Genomic DNA, 25,816 nt, shown 5'->3' on the forward strand with positions numbered 1-25,816 from the left:
GGGGGTCGTGGGTAGCTGGCGGGTGTCAGGCAACCCTGCGCTCCCGCTACCCTGGCGCTGATCTGGACGGGTGAGGCCTGTGGCCCTACTCAGGCCGGTTTCTGCTTCCCTAACTAATGCAGTCTCAGGTCCCGAGCACTTGGATTGGAGCAGAAACTGTTTTTGTTTTTTTAAAGCTTGGTGATACAAATGTACATTAAATAGCGGTAAATGTCAGAATAATTGTAATCAATTCAAGCTTTAATTTGCAAATATAAAACTGCACCCATTTCTTTTTCTTTTTTTTAATTTAAACAAAATTTTAATTTATTTTTTACACTCCATATTCCATTCCCCGCCCTACCACCCACTCTCTATCTGCTCCATATCCCACACCTCCTCCCCACCCCACCCCACCTCCATGAGGATGCCCCCACCCCTCACCCCACCTGACCTCTAAACTCCCTGGAGCCTCCAGTCTCTTGAGGGTTAGGTGCATCATCTCTGAATGAACACAGACCTGGATATCCTCTACTTTATGTGTGTTGGGGGCTTCATATCAGCTGGTGTATGCTGCCTGTTTGGTGGTCCAGTGTTTGAGAGATCTCAGGGGTCCAGATAAACTGAGAATGCTTAGCATCCTCAGCTTCTTTCAGCCTTCCCTAGTTCAACAACAGGGTTCAGCTGCTTCTGTCCATTGGTTGGCCACAAATATCTGCATCTCCTTCTTTCAACTGCTTCTTGCGTCTTTCAGAGGACAGTCATGCTAGGTCCCTTTTTGTGAGCACTCCATAAACTCGGTAATAGTGTTAGGCCTTGGGACCTCCCCTTGAGCTGGATCCCACTTTGGGCCTGGGGCTGGACCTTCTTTTCCTCAGATTCCTCTCCATTTCCATCCTGTAATTCTTTCAGACAGGAACAATTATGGGTCAGAGATGGGACAGTGGGATGGAAACTTCATCCCTCACTTGATGTTGTGTCATCTAGCTGGAGGTGGGCTCTATAAATTCCCTCCCCCTACTGGTGTTTTATGTAAGAACCTTCCCTTTGAGTCCTGGGAGTCTCTCACCTCTCAGGTCTCTGATGCATTGGGGGGGGGGTGGTCCCCCAACCTCCTATTCCTGAGGTTGCCTGTTTACATACTTTCTGCTGGTCCTCAGGGCTTCAGTCCTTTTCCCTCACACAATACCAGATCAGGTTTCCTTCTCCCCTCCCCACCCAATACACTCTCTCCCCCACTTCCTCCACTTTCCCTCCCAGGTCCTTCCCTCCCTACACACTTGTGAATGCATTCTTCTGTCTCTCAAGTGGGACTGAGCTGTCCTCACTTTGGCACTTTAGCTTGTTCAGCCTTTTGAGTTCTGTGGACTGTATTTTGGGTATTCTGTCCTTATTTTATTTTTATTTTTTGCTAATATTCACTTATTAGTGAGTACATACTGTGCATGTCTTTTTGGGTTTGAGTTACCTCCTTCAGGACAGTCAGACAATAAAAAGAGATCAAGGGGATACAAATTGGTAAAGAAGAAATAAGGGTATCACTAACTATTTGCAGATGATATGATAATATACATAAGTGACCTCAAAAATTCTACCAGAGAACTTCTCCAGCTGATAAACAACTTCAGCAAAGTGGCCACATATAAAATTAATTCAAATAAATCAGTAGCCTTCCTTTATACAAAGGATAAACAGGCTGAAAAAGAAATTAGGGAAACAATTCCCTACACAATAGCCACAAATAGTATAAAATATCTCAGGGTAACTCTAACCAAACAAGTGAAAGACCTGTATGACAATAACTTCAAGTCTCTCAAGAAAGAAATCGAAGGAGATCTCAGAAAATAGAGAGATCTCCCATGCTCATGGGTTGGCAGAATTAACACAGTAAAGCTGGCCATCCTACCAAAGGCAATCTACAGATTCAAGGCAATCCCCATCAAAATCCCAGCACAATTCTTCAAAGACATGGAAAGAGTAATTCACAGATTCATCTGGAAAGACAAAAAAACAAAGAATAGCAAAAACAATTCTTAACAATAAAAGAACAGCTGGGGGAATCACCATCCCTGACCTCCCGCTTTACTACAGAACAATAGTGATAAAAACTGCATGGTATTGGTACAGAGACAAACATGTTGATCAATGGAATAGAATTGAAGACCCAGAAATAAAGCCTCACACTTTTTGTCACTGGATCTTTGACAAAGACACCAATATACACTGAAAAAAAGAAAGCATCTTCAACAAATGGTGCTGTTTTAACTGGCTGTCTGTATGTAGAAGAATAAAAGTAGACCCATATTTGTTACCTTGTACAAAGCTTAAGTCCAAGTGAATCAAAGACCTCAATATAAAACCAGATATACTAAATCTAGTAGAAGAGAAGGTGGTAAAGAACCTTGAACTCATTGGCACATAGGGGAATTTCCTAAATAGAATTCCAATGGCTCATGCTCTAAGATCAACAATTGATAAATGGGACTTCATGAAACTGGAAAGCTTCTGTAAGGTAAAGGACATAGTCAATAAGACAAATTGGCAACCTACAGATTAGGAAAAAATATTCACTAACCCCACATCGAATAGAGGACTAATATCCAAAATATATAAAAAAACTCAAGAAGTTAATCACGAAAAAAACCAAACAACCCAATCAAAATATGGGGTACAGAACTAAGTCAAGAACTCACAACTGAGGAATCTTGAGTGGCTGAGAAGCATCTAAAGAAAAGCTCAAAGTCCTTAGTGATCAGAGAAATGCAAATCAAAATGACCCTACACCAATCAGAATGGCTAAGATCAAAACCTCAGGTGACAACATGTGTTGGAGAGGACGTGGAGAAAGAGGAACACTCCTCCGTTGCTGGTGAGATTGCAAACTGGTACAACCATTCTGGAAATCAATCTGAAGGTTCCTCAGAAAATTGGAAATAGATCTACCTGAAAACACAGCTATACCACTCTTAAGAATATACCCAAAATATGCCCCACCATGCCACAGGGGCAGATGGTTCCACTATGTTCATAGCGGCCTTATTTGTGATAGCCAGAAGCGGGAAACAACCTAGATGTCCCACAACAAGAAGAATGTATACAGAAAATGTGGTTCATTTACGCAATGGAATACTACTCAGCTATTAAGAATGAGGATATCCTGAGTTTTGCATGCAAATGGATGGAACTTGGTTGTTTTTGTTTGTTTGTTTTTTATTGGATATTTTCTTTATTTACATTTCAAGTGTTATCCTCTTCTGGGTTCCCCCACACACAAAGACCCCCTATCCCATCCTTCCTCCCCCTGCATCTATGAAGGTGTTTCTCCACCCACCCACCCACCCATTCCCACCTCCCTGCCCTCAGTTCCCCTACACTGAGGCATCTATTGAGCCTTCATAGGGCCAAGTACCTCTTCCTCCCATTGATGCATGGCAAGGCTATCTCTGCAACATATGAAGCTGGGGCCTTGTGTACTCCTTTGTTGATGGCATAGTACCTGGGAGCTCTTTGGGGGACTGGTTGGTTGATATTGTTGTTCATTCTCTAGGGTTGCAATTCGTTTCAACTCCTTTGGTCCTTTCTCTAACTCCTCTATTAGGGATCCCATGCTCAGTCCAATTGCTGGCTTTGAACATCCATCTCTGTAAGGCTCTGGCAGGTCATCTCAGGAGACAGCCATATCAGGATCCTTTCAGCATGAACTTCTTGGCATCCACAATAGAGTCTGAATTTGTAACTGTATATGGGATGAATCCCCAAGTGGGACAGTCTCTGGATGGCATTTCCTTCAGTCTCTGAGCTACACTTTATCTCCATATTTGCTCCTCTGAGTATTTTGTTCTCCTTTTAAAACGGACGGAAGCACCCACACTTTGGTCTTCCTTCTTCTTGAACTTCATGTGGTCTGAGAATTGTCTTTTTACTTAAAGATGGAGGTGTTTTTCCAGTTTGCTGGTAACAGTTAGAACTGTGAGGAAAAGGTATGGTGTAGAAATGAGATCTCTTGGAGATGAAGAAGCAGGAGAGCTGTTCTTAAAAATATTTCAGGATGGTCATCAAAAGGAGGAAATTTTTGTTCCAAAGAGTTGGAGAAATCTGCTGTGAAAAGGGAAAGAGGCTGAGTAGGAATGACTTGTCTACATAGACTTAAGACAGATACCCTAAAATCTAATAACTGTTCTAACTTTTGAGAAGAGATGAACTTTTAAAATTGTTTGCATAGCTCTAGGGATTGAAACCAGGGCCTTGTGCATGCTTGGTAAGCACTCTAACACTAAGATAGAGGACACAACCCCAGCCCTAGAAGAAGGAGTAATTTTCACTTAATATAACAACACAGATCCAAAATTGAGGGAAATTATCTCTGTATAGAGAATAAAAGTTTTCATCTAAATAACAGAGACCTCCCACACAGAGCTTGAATTTTCAAAGCCAGGAATTACTTAGTTTGGAAACCTGGGGCTGATTATTTCAGAGGCCCCCTTTTAATTGATTTTTAATGCAATAATTTTGCTCCCTGTCAATTCCCAAATCCTATCTGCTAACTTCAGATTTTGAAATTTGCTGAGTTCTCCATACTGTAAATCCTATCAGATTAATTTCACTTCCCTCATTTTCTCTTCATCAATGTGCTGTTTTTCCCCAGTACAGTAATTTAACTGAGCCTAACAATCAGAAGAGGTTTATTTCAGAAAAACTTCATGTTTTCAGGATCCACACAAGTCACATTCGCTTACTGAAGCTCATGGGAAAAAAAAAAAAAAAGAAAACCTCTATAATACATTTTTCTGTGTTGGGTCCTCCTCAGCGGGTGGTGGACAGGGGGCAGTCCTAGGTACCAAGTTCTCAGCCTCGGGCATCCCAGACACCGCTGGACACCTAGAAGAGCTGAGAACAGAATGGGGGCGCTGTGTCGTCCCCATTCCAGTCCTTGGCGGGAGCACATGAAGGTCTTCTGGTGGGAGGTTAGAAGCAGCTCCTTAGGGGAAAGCCTATCCCTTCGTTCAAGCATGGTGGGCCTTGATGAGCAGAGACAGTCTATGGTTTTAGGGCTTTATTGTAGAAAGGAAAGGGGAAAAAGAGAAGGTAGAAAGAGGGAGAGAGGCCAGCCATGGCCGAAGGAGAGTGGGGGAAAGAGCAAGAGAGGAGGGCTAGAGAATAAGAAAGGTGAGAGCTTAGAGAGAGTGAGGAGGGGCCAAGCAGCCCCCTTTATAGTGGACTGGGCTATCAGGTAACTGTGGGGGTCGAGCATACCTGGCTATAGTCAGATAACTGTGGGGGTGGAGTCTAGCCAGAATGCCAGAAGTTTAAGACATTGTCTGAGTGACTTATAGTCACACACCTCTCCTGCAGGGGCTATGGGAGTGGCAACTTCGACAGGAGTCAGGGGTCCGGGAGACATGATCGAACACCTTCCATCCCATGTAGGTGGAAATCATCACCCATCAGATCTTCTGGGTCTCGAGACTTGTGTTCGACTGGAGACCAGGCTGTCTGTGCGCAGCCCACTGCCCCACTCAGTTGTACTGCTTCTTCAGCGCCAAAAGATCTTATACCTACTCCATTCCTATTACTGTAAGATCCAGCTGTTATGAGCAAACTTGAAAAACGTCTCCATCTTTAGTGAAAAAGACAAAGCTGGGACTCTTCCCCAGGTGATGGATGAGTAAAGTCTAGAGGTAAAGTTAGGCAAGATTTCTATCAAGTAAAATAATGACAGTGTGCCTTGCAGAAAGAGAACCTGTTGCTCTGAGACTTGAGAGCCTTATAGTTTATACTGGAGATTAAAATACAGCCAGGCTGATATGAGCCTTTAGAGACAAAACTGTATTCCTTTCTAATAGTTTTGCATACACACTGAACACAGTGTCATCATGGAAGTGAAATCTCAATTTCTTTTTAATTTGAATTTCTTTCATGGACAATGAGATTGAACATTTTGTCATGGAATTATTATTGTCCATTTGTGTTTCATCTTTCACAATATGTTTATTTCATTAGTCTGCATCAGGTACATTGTCTGATTTCTTGTTATTTGGTTATTTAGTTCTTTGAATGTCCTAGATATTACTCTTCTAGTAGATATATAGATGCCAAAGATTTTCTCATATCCTGTAGACTAACTGTTCACTAGATTAACTACTTTCTGTGAGAAGCTTTTTATTTTATGAAATCCCATTTATCAATTTCTGCCAACATTTTCTAGCAACAAGAACTCTACTCAAAATGTGCCCGAATATGCCTATATAATTAAATATTTTCCCTTCTTTTTCCAGTAAACAGCTTTTGAGTGTTAAATTTTTATATTGACATTTTTGATCAATTCAGAGTTGAGTCTTATACATGGTGGAAGACAGTAGTTTTATGCCTATACTAATAGATATCTACTTTTTACAGTATATTTACCAAAGATGCTATCTTCCCTCTGATGGATATTTTTAGCATCTGTAATAGTTAATCTAAAATGTCAACTTTACAAAATCTAGAGTCATTTAGGAGACAAACTTCTGGGAATGTCTATGAAGGAGTTCTTTAATATTCTTGGTTAGAGTAATTTTTGGGAGGTGAGAATTAAGACTGAGATGATGTTTCTGATTTCTTTCTTCACATACTTGTTATTGGTGGGCAGGCTTGCATGCTACTTTAGTATTAAATCATTATACCACAAGTGTTTATCAGATATGCAAGTTTTCTATTTGGGGGAGCATCTCTTTTTTTTTATAAAATCATATCAATTTCAAATAAAAATACTTTGTCTCCTTTCTTTTTCATTTGTATCCCTTTTATTTTTCTCTCAGGGTGCCTTGCTTTAGTTAAGACTTCAAGGACCATACTATTAAAAGTAGAGGAAATAGTCACTCTGAATTATTCCAGATTTTAGTGAAAATATTCTGAGCTTTCCGCCATTTACTATAATTTTGGTTAGAGTTGTACGGTATAAAGTCTTTAGTGTTCCTTCCATGAAGGTATATCGGTTTTGCCAATAGGCTTCCCTAAACCTACTGAGCTGTAAAACAATTACTGTCAGATTACCTTTATTGATTTACATAAGTTGAACTGTACTGGCATCTTTGGAATGAAGAGTGTTTTCTTGGGAGAATTATCTTTTTGATTTATTCTTGAGTTCAGTTTAAAAGTCTTTTATTCAGCATTTTTGCATTTACATTAAAAACATATCAATGGGTATTTTTCATTGTTTGTATGACTTTATCTGCTTTTGACACCAAGGCTTGACAAAAGGAGTTCAGTAGTGTTCCATTGTCTTTCCTTTATGGAATAGTCTGAGAAGAATTGGTGTTTCTTCCTCTTTACATGATTGGGAGAATTCAGCAATAATTGCATCTGGGCCTGGACCTTTTTAGTTGCCAGACTACTATTATCACTGTTTCAAGCATGTTGCTTGTTTTAGATCTGTTTAAGTTGTGTATCTCATGTTGGTTTAATTTTGATATGCATCTAGAAACTCAACCATTTCTTTTAGATTTTTTAGTTTAGTGGAATCAAAGATTTTAAGGTATGCCCTAACAATTTTTTGAATTCCACTGGTATGGATTATAATGTTTCCCCTTCTGCCACTAATTTGCTTGAGACTTCCCTTTCTGGGAGTTTGGCATGTAAGCCTTTTCAAAACAACAACAACAGAAGCAACAGCAACAACAACAAAACAGTTCTTTGTTTTGTTGATGCTTTATATTGATTTGTTGTTTTGTTTCGTTTTTTAAAAAAATATTTACTTTTTTATTTATATGAGTACACTGCAGTTGTCTTCAGATGTGCACTAGAAGAGTGCATCATAGGATGCCATCATAGATGGTTTTTGAGCCACCATGTGGTTGCTGGGAATTGAACTCAGGACCTCTGGGAGAGTAGTCAGTGCTCTTAACCAACAGCTGAGCCATCTCTCCAGCTCCTGTTCCATCAATTTTTGTCCTGATCTTACTTATCTCTTTCTGTCTCCTAATTGGGGTTTTGGTTTGTTTTTGTTTCCCAGTGCCTTAGGGTATATAGCTAGTATTTGAGATAACTCAGGTTTCTTAGTGAAAGAGCCTATGGCTATGAGCACTTACTGCTCTATTTTCATTGTATTTCATGTTTTTCTTTGTTGCACTTTCATTTTGATTGAACTCTAGGAGTCTGTGTTTATATACTTCTTTCTTTCTTTCTTTCTTTCTTTCTTTCTTTCTTTCTTTCTTTCTTTCTTTCTTTCTTTCTTTCTTTCTTTTTTGACCATTTCACCACTGAGCGACATCTTGTTGAGTTCCCATAATGTCCTATATGTTATATACTTTCTCTTGCTATTGGTTTATAATTTTATTCAACTGTGGTCATTTAGAACACAAGAAATTATTTCAGTTTTGCTGTAGTTAAGAATTATTCTGTACAAGGTTATATGATCTGTTTTACAAAATGTCAAATGAGATGTAGAGAAGTAAGTATGTCTTGAGTGTTTGAATGAAATGTCTTATAGGTGTCTGATAGGTCCCTTTGATCTATGTGTCCCTATTTTTTTCTTGTGATTTTAATTAAATTTGTTGTTGTTGTTAACAGTGGTTAGGAATCAGGGCACTGAGGCCAGCCAATATTGTTATGATGAATTAATCTGTGCCTTTATATATAGGCATGATTATTTTAGCAAGCAAATGCACTAATGTTCATTGTTTATATGTTTAAAATTAAAATTTATTCTTCCTGTATTGTTTCCTTAATAATGATCTCCACTAATTTTGACACAAAGTGAAGTTCATCAGATTCTAGCTGAAGACATCTGCTGGACTTCTTGTTTCATGTGCTTGGCATACAATTTGTATTCTTTTACCCTCAGCTTGTGTCTGTATTTGATGATGTGCTGTGTTTCTCAGAGAAAACACATGGATGAACTCTACTTTTTAACCTGATCTGCTGGTCTATGTTTATTTGTTGGTATCTTGAGATAATTAATATTCAGGGTTATTAACAAAAATATGTATTAGTTTCTATTAATTTTCTGGTTGTATAGTGTTTGATATTTTCTTATTCTTTTCCTTAACTGCTCTTGTTTGTTTGTTTGTTTAAATATGGAACACTGCACGAATTTGCATGTCATCCTTGCACAGGGGCCATGCTAATCTTCTCTGTATCATTCCAATTTTAGTATATGTGCTGCTGAAGCAAGCATTTAACTGCTCTGCTAATATGACTTATTAGTTCATTTATTGTCCTTGGAGTGGTATCAATGCCTAAAAGTTTCCTTTTTAAGGATTATCTTTTGAGCTGTCTAAATAATGACAAATTTCTCCAAGCTCTTTTTAGCATGAAAATGTATGTTGCTTCTTTAATTGTGACAGGCAGTTTTCTGTATATAGTGGTATAGATTGGTAACTACTATCTTTGTGAGTATGAAATATAACTTCCCAAGTCCTGATAGCTTTTAAAATTTCTGTTAAGATTTCAACTGTTATTCTGGTGGGCTTGCCTTTGTACATGGCACGACGTTATTCCTATTACTGTCAATATACTTTGTGTTCTGTATACTTAGTATTTTTATTTATGATGTGATATAGGGAAATTTTTTCTGGTCTTAACTGTTTAGTTATATTGGAATGACTTTTTATTTTTCTACTATTGTTCCCTCAAGCATCCTTTCTTCCCATGACATATTGTTTCACATCCCATTAAAATAACAAATGTAAAAAATAAGAAAGATGGGACCTGATCTATTGACATCTGTTTCTTCACAACAACAAAAATACATCTTATAAAATGAAGTTTAAAATGGAAGTGGGAAAGGTGAATGAATCTTCTTTTGAGGTTAGAGATGGTATCTTGGTGCTTAATTTTTGGTATAGTTAGGTTGCCAGATCAAAATAAGTAATAGTAAAAGTGTTGGACACTGGGGGAAGCTTGAGTTTGAAATGGGTTTTCTCCAGTCACGTGGGAGTGTCATGGTTGTCACTGCTCAAAGGATGCTATTCAGTTTCAACCAATGATAATTTTGAAATAGACTAAATAACTAGTGTGACTTCTGGCCGAATCATCTCCTTGATTCCTTTGTTGAATATAGGCTTTTTCACCTTCAAGAACTCAAAGGGCTCCAACAAATAGATTCCAATTTCTTTGTCAGTCTTCGGGTAGGTAGATTCTCATACACAATGGTGAGAACAGTGACCCAGACACAAACATCAATGTTTGTGTCCTTCAGAGTAAGATGTTAGGCTGACAATGGCTGCCCTGTCAATCTAGTCTTTTCTTTATTAAATCAAGGCTTAAATCTGTAGGCTTCACTGAAATACCAGATTTTCCTGAAATTGTGAAAATCTGCATGTAGGCAATACCTATTTTACATTTCTGATTTTGATGGGGGACAGTTTACCAAAGTTATTAATAAAATCCCTACATTAATAACTTTACCTAGAGACAGTCCAACTCAGCAGGTCTTCCTATGGTACATAGGCTACACACTATGGTCCAGAGGCTGAACAGAAAAATGATTAATAGTATTTTCTTGGAAAACCTTTGAAAATTCTATATGACTTGTTTTTAAGGACATGGGAACGATCTCTCTGGAATTCTAACTTCTTTTATTTCATTTCCTGTATCTCTCAAACTGCCTGGTCATTATGTATTATGATGCCTGTTGAGGAAGGTTTCTTGGAGCTAATAGGAACATTTTTAGGGAGCAAAATCTAACTGCAAATATTATTGGCTGAATATGGCACAATGCAACAATGGCTGACAGCTATGTTTTTTATTTTCTTTATTGATCTAGTTATAGCTGATACTCTGAATCAGGCTATAACCATATGTATGCAAATTGGTACTGCAGTAGAGACCCTATAATCTGAATCTACATTCATTTTAGTGTTGCTTTACATTGACTGGTTATCAATATCATTTCCAATAACCCAACTAGTTCTTCCTTCCTTTTGATGGTTGAATATATTTGACAGACTTGACTCTGGATATGAACTGTTGTCATTCTGACTCTTTGGTGTCATAGTCAGATCCATAAAGTGTTACTTATAAAGACTTATTGTTGGTTCCAAGTTACCATGAGTATATATATCATCACAATGAGTTTTCTTCTAAAATCTTCATTAAGTTATAACCCAAAAAAACCTGCTTAATATAGACTAATGGAATGAGAACAGTATAGTTTTCCTTTGAAGTCACGTCACTGTTCATCACTCTTGTTTTCCATCACAGTTCTCTAGCTTTCTGAGTCTCTGTTACCCCAGTATGAAACTGTACCTTTTGTGGTTGAATGGTAGCTATGCTTTTTAAGCTCTAGTAAGGAAGCAAACACTCTTTGCCTGTTTGATTTCTTTAAAGGTTTTTGTTTTGTCCAAGCATGTTTAACTTTCTTGTCTGTTGCTCTAAGATCTTTTTGTTGTTGTGGCTCTAAAATCTTTATATTTTTTTATGGAACTAGAAGCACCAGAACATTTTGTTAGAGAGAAGCATCTCAGGCTTTTCCTGTAATTCTTTGTGCTTGAGAGAGAAATTCTTAAATTCCCATGATTCTTCCAGTAGGGTGGAAGAGATTAAAGAAGCGAATGAGTAGCTCCTGTCCTGAATGTTAATGCTATTCATATGTAACATTGATTTAATGCTATTGATGTTAATTCTATTCATATGTAACATTGATTTGGGAGACAATTTTGTTCCTTTTAGCTAAAACTGAGAAACTGTGTCCTACTTGCTAGTAATATATTTTAAGTTTAAAACTTAGAGTTAACTCCTAAAATACAGGAAATTAATACTTAGCTAAGAAAAAATGTTAATGTAATATTTCTTTATAGTCATCATTCCAAACACTCAAAATAACAGACAATGTGGCAACGTGACAAATACAGATTACAAATCTGCAGTGGATGTGTAAGAGAATATAGTGTATTCTCTTCTATGTGCTATAGTTCAATAAATTTAATTTAATTTTAGCTTAAATAAATATTTTGTTCTCTGGCTTTGGTATTAGAGTGCTAACAATTTTATCTCACCATGTCAAAAAATCAATAAAAGATAGAAGCTATAAAAACTTTTAGTATATTTTTTAAAATATCTCTGCATGACTTCTAGAAGCTGCTTTTCAGTTGCATATTTATAGAAGAAATATACCATCGATTAACTTGAGCTTCTTGGGTATTCCAATATCACAAAAGGTATTTTTCAAAAATCTCTTAGTATCAATAAAACAAGCTAAACAAATGATCAGTAGACCAAATGGAAATATCTAATGTCTTTCCTGTATCTACTGTTGACTTAGAAATGTAGCTATTTCCTGTAAACCAAAATGCCCTTCTCTGGGCTTTCAACATAAGATCTCTGGGCTCAATTCCTCCCTCCCAAGCCAGACCATCCTATTTTACATTTTTATACCCTCAGTGAATTCTATGTTCATCTTTGTGAGCTGGAAGAGATTTTAATCTAAGAGTCAGTGTGAAAAAGCCAGACTTTAGCTTTTGCATTTTATTTGGAATGCCTGTGTAAGAAGATCATGTACCCATTTTTGTAGGTCTTAAAGCTATAATCCATTAGTCTGTTCTGTAGTGATTTGAGCCCTTGCCTAGGAGCAAGAGACAATGCCAGAGTTAAGTACCCACAGGATTGGGAGACTGAAAATAATGTTTCTGGTTCCCTTTTAACTACTTTTAGCCTTTGGAACAAAGTGCAAGTGGACACAGTGTAAAAATCTTTGAAAGCCATTTAGAGAAAGTGCCAATTTAGCCCAGGTTGTTGTTCTCTGTCTTACACAAAGACACAAGTAGAAAAAAAAATCAGTTTTTCTTAGACCCAGCAACTACTGACTTCTGGTCTTCTTTGAAGTATTTAATCTTTGGAGACAAAGATAGTGGCTCTGACTAATATCTGAAAATATCAGTGTCACTGTTTGAATGCTTCATTCAAGCTCTGTTTCACAGTAACCTTTTAAAAAGTGGAAATGGAAGCTCTGCAGAGCTACTGTGAACCACAAGAGTTCATGCTACCTGCATCCTGGTTCATCAGTAGAGAAAGTGATGCAGGACATCCCAGAGGAGTAGATTTATAGAAATACAATCATAACACATCTTAGAGGCCATAATCTGAACTTCTAGTATTGATGTTATCCTCTGAAGTCCTCAGAGCCCCGTTGCAGTTGCATTAGAATGAGCAAAGTGTCTGTTCCAGGCCTCGGTGTTTTACTCCATTCTTTCTTTCACCCATAAATTACTTCAACAATAAGTTTCCTGTATTTTTTTTCAAACACAAAATTAGGTTCATTGGCTATAGCAGCGAACATTAGCTACTGTCTCTTAAATGTCTTGCTTGTTTACAGCTCAATTCATCTTCAAAACAGTTTAATGACCTAAAACAAAGATCCATTAAATGAGAGGTTAAGTCACAAGTCTAACCCTCTGTATAGCTTTGAACTTCAAACTTACTTAGACCTAACTGACTTCTAAGACCATATTCCTTACCTCCTCAACCACACCATAACATCTGGCCTTAAAAGACATAGGGGTTGAGGGCATGTGAGCAGCAACTATGGTCCAGCACTCAGAAGTGTTTTTCATGCAGCCTGACATCATTTACTGAAGGATGATGTTATTAGTAGGCAGTTTTAAAGTTGGATTTATGAAATGCACAACTCTGATTATTCTTTTTCCTTTTATTTCTTCTCAATCTCTCTTTGTCTATCTTTCTCTCCCCCTTTCTATCTCTCCCTCTCTCTAAATTAGGTTTGAGATAAAAATCATTGACCAATAATAAAAAGTTCTGATCCTACAGCTTACTGAAAATGCCATTTATCAATATAAATTTTCTTCACTCATGTTTAAGTTCTAATAAAATTCAGTAAGAAGGATATCTTTCCTTATTTTTATTTGATGAAATATTTTGGCAATTCTAGGTTATTTCGTTTTTATTTCAACATTAAATATACCAATATTTCATGTCCTTTTATAGTGAATGTAATAGTTATATTTATTTTTCCAATGCCTAAAAACACTTTAATCCTTTACATGTATAAATAGTTTAAGAAGATACATTTTCTAGAACAGACATGTGATACCTGGTGGAGATATACCGGTGAGCTGGTGCTTGGATATGCCTATCTGGCAACTTAGCACTACAGTTTGAGGAATTTGGCAAATGAGTTTTGAAATATAGTCATTATTATAAAAATAATTTATATTTGACTTAAAATAATAAAACAAAGATATCTATAATCAAAACTTACCTCTTATATTCTCTGCATTCAATGATAACATTTTCCTGATTTAAAATTGGCCATCGTTGAGATATTCATAAGTTAGATGTTTGTAAGTGATACAATTCAGAGATCTTTCCCCTAGGGATAAAGTTGTTGAATGTGTGTCAGCATATGCTAGAAAAAGGAACCACAGTAAGTGTTGATCTGTAAGAGCGACCCAAAAATCTGCCTTCGTTGGGTTTTATTGTCTTCTATTTATTTATGCTTAGGAGGCTGATTTTGTACTAATCAGGTCCCAGCTTTGTATACTTTGTGGAAACTACCAAGTGGGCTACAGTCTCCGTAACTGAAAGTAAGGCTAATGGCATGATTGCAATCATTGTAGTTTTGGGGTTTTTTGCAACTGGTGGGCTTTCCTGAGGACCAGCGTCAACATGCTGAGGATGGTAGAGAAGGAAGCTGAGAAGAACTTGGGTATGCTATTGAATTAACCATTTCTAGAATCACACTTCAAGCATGTTGTCATGTGAAAGACATATTTTAAAGCCACATTTAATTGGGGTGTATATTTCTTGTAGCTGAAGGTAACCTGACTAATATACCAATTACCCTTTTATAGATAAAAGTCAGATAATTTCTACAGCCAGGACAGTTAGGAAAGTTCACATAAGGTCTTATTAGCACTTCTATTTTCAAAGCTGGTCTTTTATTTTTAATCTTAAGTACAACTTTGAATTAATTATAGCTTCCAGTATATGAAAGTGTTTTTTGAACCTAAGTCCTTTATGTGAAATGGAACCAGAAAGGAACTGTTTAAAGAGTATGAACAGTCTGACTGTATGTTCATATAATTATGGGTACTGATGACCATGTTGAATACTTAATATAGAACATAAAGTAAATAGAATTCTCTTTAGCAGAGGAAGTTACATTAAAATTCAGCCTTAAAAATGTGTGCATAGTCCATTAATTTTGGAGGTTGTTAATACCATATTTATAAAATATATCATCAGTAAGTATATATCCAGTTAGAAACAGATGAGTCACATTTAATTAAACATTATCACTATAATTCCTTAGACATTCTAGAGGTTGTAGAAGCAACGCAAATGATACCTTAGTATGTTATTATCATATGATTCTTTAACATAGAAACACCATGCTGTTGAATAGGAAAGAAGGAGTCATTGACTGTAATTCCATAGCCCTAAAGATTGTTACAGGAGGCTCACAGCAACTAGAACCAAAACAGTGACTGCAGGTGCCATTTTTGGAGGACTGAGAACTATGGAGGAGATTATGGTTGCAAATATAACAGCGTACATTCTAGCAAAACCCACCACACTTGAAGTGTTCAAAGTCAGCCTCTGCCCTGAATTTAAGTATTATTCTAATAATAGGAGGCAGGAAAATATGGGTGAAAGATAAAACCGAACAACATTAATACGCTTGTCTTATTTTTAAGATGCAGCTTCTCCAAGGTGCAAAAACAACTTCTAAAATAATTGAGTCCAATGTTAGATGACATGCATATGATCACAAATATATATCCCTCTGCTGTCCTTTAAAGGTATTAAATCCCCATCTTTGCAAATGTACATGATTTTGAAGGTGCAGAAGCATGAAAATACTTTATATAGACAAGGTACCAAAGATGGCACCATGCCCATGTCATTGGAAAGAGAGCCACCTAGGTTGTTTCATTACCTTAGGACAGTTCAGCATTCTGTTCTACTGAGAAGCTTTTCATCTAGGAACTAGCATCTCATCTGGCAAATGGGCCAGTACCTCAGCCAGTATTGTTATATTTGTTTATAATTGTTATATTTAGTTTACTTAATCACTGAACAACATTCATATATATATATATATGGATTATAATATAGTTACATCTTTTCTCTTCCATTTCTTCCATCCAGGCCAACCTATATACCCCTTCTTGCTGCCTTTCAAATTCATGGCATCATTTTTTTTAAATAGTTGTTACATGCATTTACATATATATTTAAATATATGTAATATGTAAATATTTTCACATCTGTGTACATATATGCATGTTTATACAATATATTACATATCACATGTATGTGCATAAAATATATACATACATATACATATGTACATACATACATATACATATATGTGTACATATATATGTACATGTATATATGTGTGTGTATATATATATATAAATTTCAGAACTATTTTACTGTTGATCAAGATTGTCTAAAACTTTCTCAAACATTACATCCTATTGCGTTTGCCATTGGTTGGCCCCTAAATGTAGAAGGTAAGCCGCTGTTCATGAGGACAGCATCCACTTCAAATACAGGGACTAGACACCTCTGAACTAAAATTGAGCTGAATGTGAACTTACTGATTGCTAACTTCCATGATACCAGAAAGCACCATGCAAACTCCCAAGGGAGGGAATCCTACTAAATTATGATAACCATTAACCATATCAATAACCAGTATGGCATGATAAACCTAAGGGTATAGTAATGGCATGCACATTTTGGTAGTAACCAACCACTCCATAATTGAACTTAAGACCTGCTCAACAAGAGGGAAATCATGCCTGGTACTAGTAATTAGCCCAGGGCTAGTGAAGTCTTGTTCTTGCACAACAATCTATGACCATTACTTTACTAAAACAGTATACTCCCTAACTAAATTTACCTATACATTCAAGTTAAATATTTTTTAAAATTTCTATTGAACTGGTATTTTGTATCTGGTAACAGTATGAAACGTACTATTTAGCTATTGCATTTTGTTATATATTTTATGCTTTACATTTGTCTTCTTAGATGTCTCACCTGTCACATAAGATGATATTATTCTTTCTTATATTGAGACTGTTAAGAACTTCTCTAAGTTTTTGTTTTCTAAGTATAACTTTAGGCTATGTCAACATCTGTTTTTCTTAACTTCATTTTTCTTCTCTTGTGCAGTTATTTTTTTATTAAACTAATACAATGTATTTTAAAATGTACAAGACATTATTGACTTTTCTAAGTCATCAAAAATTTATAATAGTTAAATACTTCTTCAATATATCTGATATCTTCTGAAACTAAAGATAATATGCACTCAACCAGTTTTTAAATTGTATTTGGAATATTAAGCATGATAGAAATAGAAGAAAATCTCTATGAAATGAAATTGTGACAAGTTCCATCTCCAAGGGAGAATATGCAGCAAAACTGTGGCTTCATGGAATGAATTGGGTAGTGTTCCTTCTATTTCTATTAAGTGGAATAGTTTGAACGGTATTGGTATTAGGTCTTCTTTGAAGGTCCGATAGAATTCTGCACTAAACCATCTGATTCTGGGCTTTTTTGTGGTTCAGAACATTTTAATGACTACTTCTATTTCTTTAGGGATCATGGGACAGTTCAGATAGTTTATCTGATCTTGATTTAACTTTGGTACCTGGTATCTGTCTTGAAAATTGCCCATGTCAGCCAGATTTTCCAGTTTTGTTGAGTATAGACTTTTGTACAGAATCTCATGTTTTTTGCTTTTGTTTTCGTTTTTGTTGTTGTATTTGTTTTTAATTTCCTTGGTTTGTGATGTGTTGTCTTGCTTTTCATTTCTGATTTTGTTAATTTGAATACTGCCTCTATGCCTTCTGGCTAGTCTGGATAAGGGTCTATCTTGTTGATTTTCTCAAAGAACCAACTCCTGGTTTTGTTGATTCTTTATATAGTTCTTTTTGTTTTTACTTGGTTGAGTTCAGCCCTGAGTTTGATTATTTCCTGCCATCTACTACTCTTGGGTATATTTGCTTCATTTTTTCAGGTGTGCTGTTAAGCTGCTAGTGGATGCTCTCTCCAGTTGCATTTTGGAGGCACTTAGAGCTGTGAGTTTTCCTCTTAGCATTTCTTTCATTGTGTCCCATAAGTTTCAGTTGTGCCTTCATTTTCATTAAATTCTAAAAAGTCTTTAATTTCTTTCTTTATTTCTTCCTTGACCAAGTTATCACTGAGTAGGGCATTGTTCCACTTCCATGTATATATGGGCTTTCTGTTGTTTTAGTTGGTATTCAAGACCAGCCATAGTTTGTGGTGGATGCATGGGATTATTTCAGTCTTCTTGTACCTGTTGAGGCCTGTATTGTGACCGATTATATGGTAAATTTTGAGAAGGAACCATGAGGTACTGAGAAAAAGGTATATTCTTTGTTTTAGGATGAAATGTTCTATAGATATCTGATAAATCCTTTTGGTCCATAACTTCTGTTAGTTTCAATGTGTACATTTGGTGTTTTGACAATTACATGATGGGAAGACATTCTTTTCTGGTTCAATCGATTTGGAATTCTGTAGGCCTCTTGTATGTTTATGGGCATCTCTTTCTTTAGGCTAGGGAAGTTTTCTTCTATAATTTTGTTGAAGATATTTACTGGCCCTTTAAATTGGGAATCTTCACTCTCTTCTATACCTGTTATCCTTAGGTTTGGCCATCTCATTGTGTCCTGGATTTCCTGGTTGTTTGGGGTTAAGAACTTTTTGCATTTTGCATTTTCTTTGAACATTGTGTCAATGTTTTCTGTGGCATCTTCTGCACCTGATATTCTTCTCTCTGCTAGCTCTTGAATTCTGTTGGTAATGCTTGCATTTATGATGCCTGATCTCTTTGGTAGGTTTTCCATCTTCAGGATTGTTTTCCTTTGTGATTTCTTTATTGTTTCTATTTCCACTATTAGATCCTGAATGGTTTTGTTCAATTCCTTCACCTACTTGGTTATGTTTTTCTGGAATTCTTTAAGGGATTTTTGTGTTACCTCTTTAAGGGCTTCTACCCGTTCACCTGTGTTCTGTATTTCTTTAAGGGAGTTATTTATGTCCTTTTTATAGTCCTCTATCATCATCATGAGATGTGATTTTAAATCAGAGTTTTGCTTTTCTTGTGTTTTGGGGAATCTAGGTCTCACTATGGTGAGAGAACTGGATTCTTAAGATGCCAAGTAGCCTTGGTTTCTGTTCCTTATGTTCTTGCCCTTGCCTCTTATCGTTTGTTTATCTCTGGTGTTAGCTGGTCTTGCTTTTCCCTCCTGCAAGCCTGTGTGTCAATACACCTGGGAGATGAGTTCTCTCCTGGAGGAACTTGGGTATGGAGAGCTGTGGTACAGGGTCAGCTCCAGGATGCAGAAGGAAAGGGGAAGAATCCTGTCCCAAGCTGTTCCTTGGGTCCTGTGTCCTGGGCTCCTCTTGGGCCAGGGATTTGAACAGAAGTGGTGGTCTTACCTGTGCTCACAGGCATGTCAGCACTCCTGGGAGACCCACTCTTTCCTGGTAGCATGTGGATATGAAGCGCTGTGACACAGGATCAGCTCAGTCTCAAATGGAAACCAGATGGCCAGTTATTTCTAAAAATGTTTATTGGTGTGATTTAAATATCCTGGATTTTGATACTGATTTTGAAAAATGTAGATTTTGTCAAACATAAAGCTGAATTACCATTTGCCAGGAACTTATATCAGCTTAGATGCTCTTCACTGGGACACATTAGCATTACTGCAGGGTGCAAAGTGTTCTTGACTATCTTTAACTGTGAGCACCAACTCCTCCTGTGGAGATTTTCAAAGGAGAGCTTTAAGCTTTAATGAGTAGGTGTAACCTGGGCTTCACTCTAGAACCAGAGTCAGCAATCTATGGCCTGTGGGTCAAAGCTAGACAGACACCTGGTGTTTTGGTAATTAAAGCTTTATTAGAGCATACTCATGCCCACTCATTTATGGATTGTCTACAGAGGCTTTGGCACTGCAAAGGCAGAGCAGGGAGATGCAGAAGGGGTGTATGAAAAGAAGAATCCAAAATATTTTCTTTTTGGCTCTTTAGAAAAAACAAGGCAAACATGCAGGCCTCTGCTCAATCACAAGGTCCAGGTCTTACTTGGGTCTCAGCTGAATGCTTGGGCGTATTCAACTTTTCCACTGTGGCTACACTGAAACATCATGGTCTCCCAGAACTGTGGAATCTTGTCTCTGTTTTCTCAAGTCTGGAATATATGATTATTATTTGCTTCTAATAATTTTTTCTTGAGTTCAGCAAGTTCAGCTCTTACAAAGACACTTGACTTGAATCAGTTTAGGGCAAACTCAGGCTATGGTGACCCACTGTATATGGGTGCTGGGAACAAAATTCTGGTCCTGGAAGAGCAACACATGCTGTTAACTACTGAGCATCTTTTCAGCCTTGAGTTAAAATAGCTAACATGAAAAATACATACTATTGTCAAATATTCATTTAGTGTTTACCAATAATTGATTACATTCTGGGCTCTAAAAATTTCAGTACACTTGCAAATATTGAAATCATAAAAAAATATATCCTCTAACAAAGTGATATAGTTTATAAAGCAGAATAATGTGATTTAAAGCTCCCCAAATATTTGGAGTGTAACAACAATTTTAAAAGTAACTTATGGATGAGGAAAACAATCATAGAAGAAAAAGTGTTTTGAACTAACAGAAGATGAAAGAGGACAGACATTTGAGGATGGAACCTGTACAGTAGTGAGGAGAAGGTCATGTTAAATATCTGTACAAGAAAAAAAGGAAGGCTTTAAAAATGTTGCAAATTCTGAAATTAAAATACTGCTAAGAGTAAATTAAGGATTCAGTAAGCAAAATAAGAAAAATTAAATAACAACAAAAATGGATGTTAGAGAAATTAAACAACAACCAGTGGGTGAATATTTCAGTAGAATTAAGGAAATTGGTTAAGCATCTAGCAAGACAAGCCTCAAGTAAACAATCTATATAAAATGGGCAAACTCATGAAAATATAACTTACAAAATATAACTTACCAAACATAACACAGAGAAAAAAAATGATCTAAATTTGTTAAATATATTGATTTGTTAACAAAAACTTTCAACCCAGAAAACATCAGGCCCAGGTAGGTTAGAACTTCTATTTGAAAAGTTAATCAAGAGCTGGTATGTCAGGCTTACGTGAATTATTTCAAAATATACAAAATACTTACCAACTCATTTTCATAAGCCAGTGTGGTAGTCCAAAAGTAGTGTGCTAGTCCTTGCTTTCTCTTGCTGTGATATACACTAGGACCGAATCTAGTTGGAGAGGAAAGGGTTTATTTCAGGGTACAACTTAAGATCCATTTTCTGGGGAAAACAGGTAGCTTGAGGCAGCAACCTGGAGCAGAGACCATAGAGGAGAGCTGCTCACTGGATTGTTCTTCATGGCTTGCTCGGCTTTCTTTCTAATACCACTAAGGACCATCTGCCTAGGAGTAGTACCACCCATAGTAGGCTGGACTCTTCTGTTTCAATTATTGATCAGGATTAATCAAGAAAGTTGTAGAGGAAAGTTTATTTCAGCTTACATTCCCCAGTCCCAGTCAACCCTGGAGGGAAGTCAAGGGAGGAAGAGGAGGCAGGAAATAAAGCAGACACCATGGAAAAGTACTGCTTACTGGCTTGATCCTCATAGCTTGCTCATGGGACGGACCCACAGTGAGCTGATGACTCCCACATTAGTCATTAATTAAAAAATATAAAATATACTCCTGCAGATTTGTCTATAAGCCAATCCCTCTGCACAGATATGTAGAGGTTTGTGTCAAGGACACACACACACACACACACACACACACACACACACAGACACACACACAGAGAGACACACACACATTGAGAACCAGAACTGGTAGATGGGGTGGGTCTGGAAACTGAAGATCAGAGGGCAACATGCAGGAATTGGCTTTCTCCTTTACCAAGTGACTTCTGGAGATCAAACTCAGGTTGTCGCCCTTGATGGCAGAAGCCTTTAACAGCTGAAAAACTCCCTGGCCTCACTAGTCTCCCCCTTTTACTTAGAGGCTAGGGAGTCTCCTGGAACCTGAGCTCGTTCTGCTTCTTTGCCTCTAAAGTGCTGAGATTATAGGCATTCACCACCCTGACTATATCGTATCGCCCAAGTTAATGTCTGAATTTACCTTTTTCTTCTTACATGGCCATGATCTCAGTCATTTAGCTTGCGTTTTAAAAGCTTCAATGGACGACGGCATGCTTGCGTCCCATGGGACTATGCTTGCGTCCTATGGGACTCAGCTGGTCAGGTTTCATTACAAAAAATGCAGCTACAGCCACTGTTGGCTGAGCGCAAATGCTACCTATTTACAGGGCTAAAGACAGAGGTTGGGTTCTAAGGTAGAATGCATTCACTGCTTGTTAGCCACTTTTGAGGAACGGAAATGGAATGTCTTTCCACAGTCCTTTTCGCCAAGATTTCTGTGGCCATGAATTTACTCACCCAAAAGAACTCTAATGATTTGAGGCTAAATGCCCCCACAAGCTCATGTGTTTGAAGAAACCAGTTGGTGGCATTCTTTTGTGAGGTTGTGGAACTTTGGGGATGTGGAGTCTAACAGACAGGCATATGCCACTGGGGACAGATCATTGAGGGTTACAGCCCTGTCACCTGCTTCCAGTGCAATCCCTGCCTCATGGTCTAAGGAACAATGAGATGAAACAGCTGCTAACTTTCATACACACACACAGTGAAATCATCCTGCTTGCCTGCCCCACTACTCTGTGAGCCTAATAAAATGGATTAAGTTGCTGCTGTCAGATATTTTGTGACAGAAAGGTGAAAAGTAACTGAAAACTCTGAAAACAATAAGAAAAAAAATCATTTTTGAAGGCTACAGGATGAAGTGTATGTTTTCCATGTGTAGCCCAATTAAAGAAAATATATTGTTATGTGAGTACTACAGTCAAAAGACAGCACCCATCACTCCACAGAGCTGCCTTTTACATATGCAATGAGGTTTAAGAAGCATCCTCAGAAACTGCCAAGTATGGAGCAGGGAACTCTAAGCTACTCTACTCTTACTATACTTTTTCTCCTTGGACCTTCCTCCCGCTTAACTGAAACTTTGCCCTATTTCTGCCCATCTCTCCATTTCCTACTGTTACATTTTTGTATCTTCCTTACTTCACAGTAGAGCTCAACCGTCCTAATGCTGTGAACCTCTAACACAGTTCCTCGGGTTGTAATGCCATCCAGTGATAAAATTATTTCTTTGCTATTTCATAATTGTAAATTTGCTATGGTTATGAACTGTAATGTAAATATCTGATATGTAGGCTATCTGATATGCAATGCTGACTTAGCATATTGTTTTCTACCTTTCTCCACATTGTTTCATGTTATAAGTCCTTTTTAATGGTAGATAACACATATTTATAACAATATATGCATAGCATCTTCCTCATTGATTCTCCACTGATGGACAGATATTAATCTTGAGTCAATAGCTATTGATAATGATGTAGTGAATACTGGAGCACAGACGTGCTCCCAGATGCTGGCTGCAGTTTCTTTGCATATATAACCACACCTGGTTGCTCCATTCCGTGCTAGTTTAATGTGTAACTCCTTGATGCACTTCCATGTTGGTGTCCAGAATGGCTGTCATAATTTACATCTTCCTTCCCTATGTGCAGGCCTTCTCTTTTCTATATATCTTTTCCAAAATTCACTAGCGTGCATTTTTCCTGTTAAGCTGTCAGCTGAGTGAAGAGATTTTAGTTTAAGAACACTTGTAAATTTTCTACTGAGAAGTGTTTGTTTAAGAGCTTTGTCCATATTTTTAACCAGGCTATGTTTTTTTTTTTTTGTTCTATTTAGGTTTGTTTTTTTGCTAGTGAATTATTTTGTCTCATGTGTGCATGAGTGTGTGTGTGTGTGTGTGTGTGATATGTGTGTGTGCATGCGTGTGTGTATTTGTTCATTTGTATGAGTGTGGGTATGCATGAGGATATGTCAGAGAAAACTGCAGATATTGGTTTTTACCTTTCTCCTCGTTCTGTGGCAGTCTCTGCTGTTCATCACTGTATCTGACAGACAAGGTGCTCCAGGAGCATCTGCACATGGCACCTGACATTATAGCCTCCCAATTCCTTATAAATTCACTGGGGTTGGAGACACATATTACTATGCCAAGCTCTTTACATTCCAGGGATTCAAACTCCGGTCAGCATCCTTACATAGCAAGCATTTACCCACTGAGCCATCTCCCCAGCCCCAATTGGCCAAATGTCTCACTGTTGGTTAAAAATATAGGAAGTCCCCCACGTTACTACTCAAAAATGTAAAGAAATAAAAGAAGCTTGAATCTGAAAGCAGGGATTTCATGAAAGGATTAAATAAAACCACTAATTTTTTTTTTAGGATATTTGGCTATTGTCAGCCAGCATTACACTAATAATTCCAAAGGTATTTTAAAATTAATGAGTAAATAAAATAAGAACTTGACATCTTTGAGTAGAATTACAGAAATGCTGCAAAAAATTCTAGTGAAGGAAATATAAGATAATATCACAGGCATAATACACATGATCAACAGAAGAGAGAGCATTTGACAGTAGACAATATCTTCTAATGATACAAATGTCAACACATTTATTAGAGAGGAAAAATTCTTCAACTTAATAAAGGCTCATAACAATGCAAGTACATACAGTTTTTACAGAAATGTTGGCAACACATGGAACTCATTTTCTTTAAAATTGGAACAGGAAAAGGATGACAACTTTTCTAGGTCTATTTTAATTTTCTTCTCCATCCTTCAGATGTCTTCGCATTCCTTTGCCTATTAAGAATTTGATCATCATGTATATCAGTGAGTATCTCATATGTATTGGGCTTGAATTTATTTCATCTGCATCTAAAAAGCCATTTTCTTCTTCACATATAAGAACTATTCTATCTTTTTAAATTTATTTTTTATGTTCTTTTTAATGTGCATTGGCATTTTGCACACATCTGTATGTGAGTGTTGGATCCCATGGAACTAGAGTTACAGAGATTAGTAGACTGACTTGTGGGTGCTGGGCAATAAGCCCAGGTCCTCTGGAAAAGACACCAGCACTCCTAACTCCTGAGCCATCCCTCAAGCTCTGAACTATCCTGTCTGTAAATAAAAGATTTCTTTGCTTCTGTCTTAGGATTTTAGGATGTGTGCTCTTGCTATGGCTGAGTTTTCATTATGTTGAAGAATTTTCCCTCCATAACAAACTTGCTGACTTTTCTTCTTTATCATCAGTGGATATGGTATAATGCTGAATGCGGTGTCTTTCCTTGGTCATGTGTAGTGTTCTTTTTAATGTTTTCTTATATTTACTTTTGTAGAACTTTATTGAGAATTTTGAATTCTTTTTAAGCAGTACATATTTATATGTCCTTCTTTCCACTCTTCCTCTTTCCCTCTCTCTCCCCTTCCCTACTTCTCTCCTTCCCTCCTTTCCACCCTTTCTTCACCAGATGCTGGTATTTTATTTGATTCCTTATGGGGTATCAGGTTTTAGGATGGTTTATGATCCCTGGAACTTTGATTGATGGATACACTGTTACATACATAAGACCCTCTTATGTATAAAGTTTGTGGACTATCTTTAGCTAGAAAAATCTCTTTTCCATTCAGTCTATCCAGGGACTGTAAGTAGGCACCCACAATTCTGTGTTGGGCTTGTTACTGGAATCTTTGGGAGAGGTGCTTTGTGCTTGTTTGATGAAATGACGAGGCTTGTTTTTTATACCACAGGCATTTTCCTGGGGTCTGATTTTCAGTGGCAGATCTAGAAAGCTTGGACCCCACAGAGAGACCTCTTAGTGCTATAAAATGACTGGC

General features: G+C 37.2%; 1 protein-coding gene and 1 non-coding gene across 7 annotated transcripts in view; one reads left to right on the top strand and one right to left on the bottom strand.

Moving 5' to 3' along the window:
• Positions 1 to 25,816, top strand: part of Tp63 (tumor protein p63) — a 205,537-nt gene that overhangs the window by 8,904 nt on the left and 170,817 nt on the right. The gene's annotated exons all lie outside the window — the stretch shown is intronic.
• Positions 9,027 to 9,129, bottom strand: LOC115029686. The gene has a single exon (XR_003835235.1). It is a non-coding gene; the product is annotated as a U6 spliceosomal RNA (small nuclear RNA).

Source organism: Mus caroli, chromosome 16 (assembly GCF_900094665.2).
Source record: "Mus caroli chromosome 16, CAROLI_EIJ_v1.1, whole genome shotgun sequence".
NCBI classification, from domain to species: domain Eukaryota; kingdom Metazoa; phylum Chordata; class Mammalia; order Rodentia; family Muridae; genus Mus; species Mus caroli.